Consider the following 6,796-nt stretch of genomic DNA (forward strand, 5'->3'; position numbering starts at 1 on the left):
GGAGAGACTACTCAGAACTTTGATGGGGGCATACAGGAAAAAAAAGAAAAGCTCTGCATTAGATTTGCGGCCTTTTTAGTAATTTTTAGATTTGCAGAAGACCTTTATCTGTGTGCCTCGTCAATGTATTTAGAAAGTATTGTGATCCAAAGGGATCCCTGAGGCCTATATTGAGATTATTAGGTATATGTACGACGATCCCGCTTTGCGATTCGCGATGGTTAGGACTGCTGTTGGCGGCACCAAACCCTTTAGATCACAGTAGGGGATTCACCAATGCTCGGCTCTTAGTTTGTTCTTATTTATTGTAGTGCTGGATACTGTCACGGCTCACATCCAGGACCAGCCTCCATGAGGGAGCCCGGACTTGAGCACTGTACTTATAGGTCCTGAGCCAGGCGTTAAGTTGGAAAAGTTTCAAGTACCTTGGATCCGTTATGCGCTGCCTGGGCCAAATGGTAGGAGGTTACTGGTGTGGTCTGCGACCGCACAATACTACCCAAGCTCAAGGGGCTGATATATAAGAGCATCATCTGACTGGTTCTTTTATACGGCAACGAATGTTGGCCAGTACTATCTCGGCATGCTGAGGATCTTCACGTCACGGAAATGAAGATGCTGAGGTGAATGGGCGGCGTAACGCGGTCTGACCGCATACGCAACACATTCATTCGAGGTGGTAGTCTTGGGGTCCATGACGTAGCGAATAAGCTCCAAGAGTGTGGCCTAAGATGGTATGGCCACGTTGCGCGCCAGTTAGGAACTGTGTCGGATGCTGGTGCCCTCCTATGTCTATCCTGTCCCTGGAGCTAGACCTCCGAACGCCCAAGGATGCGGTGTTTGGATGTCGTGATGCAGGACATGAATACCAATGGTCGAACCACTCAGTTGTAAGTGTAAGTGTAAAGTGGAGTAGGTTAAGCAGGAAGGCAGACCCTGGCAACATACGGCGGGATTAATGCCAAGAGAAAGAAGACTTGGTTGCAGTTGTTGAAGACTCGTCGCTTCGACGATGTAGCCCATTATAAATGTCATGGTATGTTTACAATCCGTATAAACTTATTGGTTCTTTTCATTGCATTCTAAACTGCAATAATATGGTTTAATACGTGCGCGGTGTTCTGCTGTAATCTACATTTGGTAATCTACGCAATAGCATCATGACCATAACTCTCTCTTGCCGATCTACAATAATCACAATAAAAATATTATTTAGATATACATATATAAAAATATTAAAAATCTACATAAAAGAAAATGTACATCTGCTCAACTTACTGCATGTATTTAGTTATATTATTATTATATTATTTTCACTTATAAAACAATCTTACTACTTTGAACTGGAATAAAAGGTTTCGTACTTTTAACGCAAATAGCGTTACCTACAATATGAAACTAGTTAGGTTAGGTTACATTACAGTTTTAAATAAATAATTTCAAATAAAATAACATAAGATATTATTATCTATCCCTACCCCAAATCGACATAATATTACTAGTTAGACAACAAAACTTATCTTCGCATTTTTACTCCTTGCATTTCTGCGGCGATGAAATCACTATTATTCGATAAGTAATCAGCAACCATAAATCCATCTATTACGGCTAGGTTACCCGATTGCCCTTTTTCGAATCCCTCATCCATTTTAATTAATTGGATTAACACTTTAGCACAGGTAAGTATCAAACAAACAAAGTACTGCGCGAGATCTCCTAACTATCATCGGCGACTAGCGAGTTGCAAGACCTGTGACGTCACCGCCGACCGCGGGACTGTTAGCGGCATTTAAAATTTTTGCAAACTTCAAATGCCTGTAAAATCATAACTACTTGGTTTTTTTTAATGAAACAAAAACTAGTGTATTTGTATACGTAAAAACATTACTGTAACGAACTTTGAAGCATTTCATACCTATTACCATTCCTCATTGTCAAAAGAAGCTAAAAGAAACTTACACAGATTTACTTATCCATTGTTATTATCCATTATCCATTATCGCTTAGGATACGCTCCCAGCGAATATAACATTTCAACAGCGTTAGTAATTATGCTATTACTAATAAATAAAAAAGATTATCTAAAAATAGACAGACTTTTTATGTATGTCGGAGAATAAGGTGGTTGGGACCGGAGCTTGTTCCGATCCCACTTCTGATTGTCATCGATCGGTGTCACGTCAGACGGGCAACGCCATCTGGTTTTGACAACTAGCCACTATATATATTTGATAACTCGCTCAGGATACGTTCCTAACGAATTTATCGCATTTAAACGAAGGTAGTATATTAATAGATAATATACAACTAAGTAAACTCGGTGAAAACCGATTTATTTAGTAAACTCCGTTTACATCGCATGATATTATGCTGAGAACGTTCCCAAGAGCGTGAAACAAGCGATGAGTCCTCTTGCTTTTTGCAATGCCCGTTAACTGAATAAAATTGGGCCATAACTGCTGAAAATCCGAGATATATACCTAACCTTATTGTAGGTTATAACACAGTCGTGTTCGGTGAAGCTCAGAATCCACTACTGTATTGGTATATATGATACCAAGCAATAGAACAGTATTACATGCATGTAGATACTTGTTAAACAAGAGGTTCAAATGACTCGCCCGTTGTCCATTTTTTACCTCTGAATTTCACAAAAACAAATTCTCTGATGAGGATGAACATCTTTGCTGGAGGCCTTCCCAGGAGTAGGCCCGATATAGAAATCCGGTTCACGACGTGAAGAATTTCCACCTCCAACACTACACTTACCACAGCACTTTCACTTTTAAACAATGTTACTCTGATGGGAAATAACGACGCTATGAGGTAAAAATCGTTTTCGTTTTTCGATTGAGCAGTATGCTGTTGGCCATATCGGCCTCTACAGCGTCACCGGGCTTGGGGAGGCCGAGCTAGACGAGCTCTGACCTTGGCATGGCTACCGTGGAAGGTACCAACAAAAGAGAACACAGTGGCGCAAGGGCGTCTCCTTTGAGACTCGGACCGCGACTTGCGAACACCGTTCGTAGTGGGGGGCTTTGCTTCGATCGGTTCGACCAAAGCCTACTGGGGAGGGCTCTTGATGCCCTATTGGATTAATGAGTGCGGGCTCCTCTCGCGCCGAGGCGCGATTGGGCCACAGTAAAGCTGGGACCTCGTCTCCACCGGCGGGGACGGTGTGCGTAGCGTGTATGTGTGCGATTGTGTGTGGCCCTACCTACAAATTTAGGGTCGTTCGCTTTAGTGATGGGGTCAGCATCATCGGTTAAGATATCCCGGGGTCGACGGCGGTCCCACGGGCGACGTTTGGCGTAATTACACGAGTTTACCACCAGCGGATTCGGATGCGATTCGGCTTTAGTGAAATAACTACTAGAGAGCTTGCGACAGTGCTCTTTTACTGAATCTAATTTGACGTCTCTATGGAGATCGGTATTACGCATGTACCACGGGGCACCGGTAGTATTACGCAAGAAACGGTTTTGAATCACTTGTAATCGGCTAAGGTCTGTCTGTGCGAACACAACACAGGCGTAGGCGAAAATGGGTCTGACGCATGCTTTATAGAGTCGGATTTTATTTCTAAGTGAGAGTTTACTTTTAGCACAAATGAGTGGATACAAACAACTTAGGACGTAGGCCGCTTTGCGGCGAACATAAGTAATGTGGGCTTTAAAGGACAGTTGACTGTCGAGAATGACACCTAAGTATTTGGCCTGTTTGGCCTCGGGAATTATTTTGCCTAAAAGGCGGACATGTGGCAGGTAGTCTGTCCTACGGAGGGGGAAGTAAATGATGTTACTTTTATCGGGATTGACCTCTATGCGCCATTGAAATAGCCACTGACCTATGCGGTCCATGGACTTTTGGAGTCTTTTAGCTATGCAGACTGATACACGGCCGGACGTATAGACGGCGGTGTCGTCTGCGAAAAGGGCTAGGTTTGTACCTGGGGTTTTGGGGATGTCGTGAGTGTACAAATTGTACAGAAGCGGGGATAGTATGGAGCCCTGAGGGACTCCAGCTCTAACTGGCCTACTGGAGGAAAGGGTGCCTTCTACCCTGTATCTAAATGAGCGGTTTGATAAGTAGTCTCGAATGATGTGCACGAGTCTGTCAGGTACGTTAGTCTTTTGTAACTTGTAAATCAAGCCATTGTGCCAGACTTTATCAAACGCTTTTGCAATGTCTAGGAAGATTGCCGCTGATGGCATTAATTTGGCTCGGGATAACAGGAATTCCGTGAGGCGGTGTACCTGGTGTATGCTGGAGTGTTTGGCTCTAAAGCCGAATTGTTCGGGGGGGATTATGTCATTGGCCACGACTGCGGCTTGGAGACGAGTGAGGAGGATACGTTCGTATATTTTGCCCATTGAACTGAGAAGGCTTATGGGGCGATAACTGGACGGGGATGTGCGAGGTTTCTTAGGCTTGTGAATACCTATGACTATTGCCTCTTTCCATTGGTCTGGGAATGAGCACTCTTTTAAGAGCGTGTTGAAAATGGCAACGAGAAGCGTTAGAATGTGAATGGGAAGAATTTTAAGGATCTTATTCGAGATGCGATCGGATCCTGGGGCTTTCTTTGGCTTAAGGCGCTTTATAATGTCTTGTACCTCTTCGACAGAGGTCGGTCTTATAGGTTCGCCCGCTGGTGGCAACGGTGCCCACGTTTCGACCTGTGTGTCCACCGCGGCGACGTGAATTGGATCACACGGTTGTTCCGAGGGGGAGCATTGACTTTCTAAGTTATCCGCTAGGCATTCGGCCTTTTCGAGATCGTCTGAGGCTAGTGTTCCGTCCGGACGGATTAACGGCGGTAATTCGACTACGGTGTCTTTTTCGAATGATTTGGTTAATTGCCAGAACGCTACGTGCGATGGCGTAAGCTCTGATAACCTATGATCCCAAGATTCGTCTCTGAGGTCCTCGAACCGGGCTCGAACCTGTCTTTGGAGCCTCCAGAGTTTAGCGCGGTTAGCCGCCGACGGAAATGAATCGTGCGCCCTATTGGCAATGTTTTTACGTCTCATGAGCTTTCTGAGATCTCGCGGGATCTTAAAATGTCCTTCTGGATTACTTGGAATTTCCCTAGAACACTCGTCGAGAGTGCTACCCAGTCTGTCAGTAAGTTGGTTAATTTCCGCCTCGACTACTTCCACCGAGTCGAATCTGTCAGGTATGTCGTCTGTCGGTTCCGTGTCGGGATTGCCTAGGCGCTCCGCGAACTTAGACCAGTCGGTGATGGTGGTTTTAGGAAGAACTGGAGGACAATCGGGTCCTAATTTAACTATTACAGGTCTATGGTCTGAGTCTAACTCTGGTATTACCTCGATAGAGAACAGCCTGAGAGAGACGCCCTGCAGGATGGCTATGTCGAGAATTGAAGGTCGGCCCCGGGGCCCAAATCTAGTGGGAGTGAGGGGGGCTATTATCTCAAAGCGAGAGGTGGTCAGGTCATAGATGTTTTCGAGTTCGATTCCTCCTCTATTTGTGGAGTTGCAATTCCACCTGGTACTTTTACAGTTAAGGTCCCCGGCTATGATAACCGAGTCCCCCATGTCTAGTAGTGTCTGTAGGTCGCTTCTAAGTAAACTCTTTGATGGAGAGAGATAGGCGGAAGCTATAATAGTGGGTGGATGTCCAGTCATGTGAACCTTACAGACCGAAACTTCGATGTTAGTGAGCGTCGGCGGCGGATCGAGCGGTATGACGTGAAGCGTCTTTCTGTAAAATATGACGGTGCCGCCTTTGGCGCCGTCTCTGTCGTTACGAATAGTGCGGTAATTGGCTATCTTGGGATCCCTATTGCAATTTCTAAGGAACGTTTCCTGAACTAGAAATAAGTCGAGTTGTCGGTTTGTAACAAAATCGCGGACTAGCCCCATTTGCGTATTGAGACCGTTAGCGTTAAAATAACCTATGTTGAGAGAACGCGGCTTGACTCGCGCGAGTCTTAAATCGGGCGGGTTGATTCTAAAATTATTATTGACCGCCATTGGAAGTTTGAGCATTGACAAGTAGTAATTTGGCTATAAGCTTTCTGTTGAGCTTAATTACTTGGAGTCGACTTTTAGGATCGCCGTTTGAGTCTACTAAGCCTTTCGCGAAGGCCAATAATTCGTCTTTATCTAGTATATCTAAAAAGCTGGTCGCAATGTCGATCGCGTCTTCGATCCTATCCTGTTCTGTTACCTCCCCACGGGGCTGTCGGGCAGAGGAAGTGGCCCTGGAGGGCTTGGGTTTGGGATTGGAGGCCTTGGCGGCTTGGGTCTCTGGTAGAGGTTTTTTCCACGCATTGGTGGAAGGAAGAGGGGCTGGTTGGAGTAGTGGCTGAGGGCCGGACGGGTTTTGCGCTGGACGGGAAGGCATCGAAGCCTTATGCGTCCTGCCGCCCTTTCCGCCGGACCTGCGTGGGGCCCTAGGGCATCCGCGGTAATTTGCGGGGTGCCCTTGGGTCTCACACAAGACACAGCTGGGAGGTACGGCCGGGTCTGGGACCTTGCGCGGACAGTCAGCAGTAGCGTGACTTTCTAAGCACTTCACGCACCTGGGTTTTGCGTGACAGTTTTTGGCGGAATGCCCATAGAGCTGGCAGCGGTGACACTGCCCGGGAATGCCACGAGACCATGGCTTATCTATAGTAATGCCCGTGAGTGAGCAGATGGATTTAATATTGAAAATTTGTTTGCCCTCTGGGCTGCGGTCTAGGACAGCTAGGACCATGTCGTAGCTTTTTTTAGTGTACTGATTGTACATACGGTGGACTGCCCTAACGGGAAGATTTTGGGACATT

Source organism: Heliconius melpomene, chromosome 8 (assembly GCF_056956725.1).
Source record: "Heliconius melpomene rosina isolate 202511_hmr_F chromosome 8, ASM5695672v1, whole genome shotgun sequence".
Taxonomy (NCBI): Eukaryota; Metazoa; Arthropoda; class Insecta; order Lepidoptera; family Nymphalidae; genus Heliconius; species Heliconius melpomene.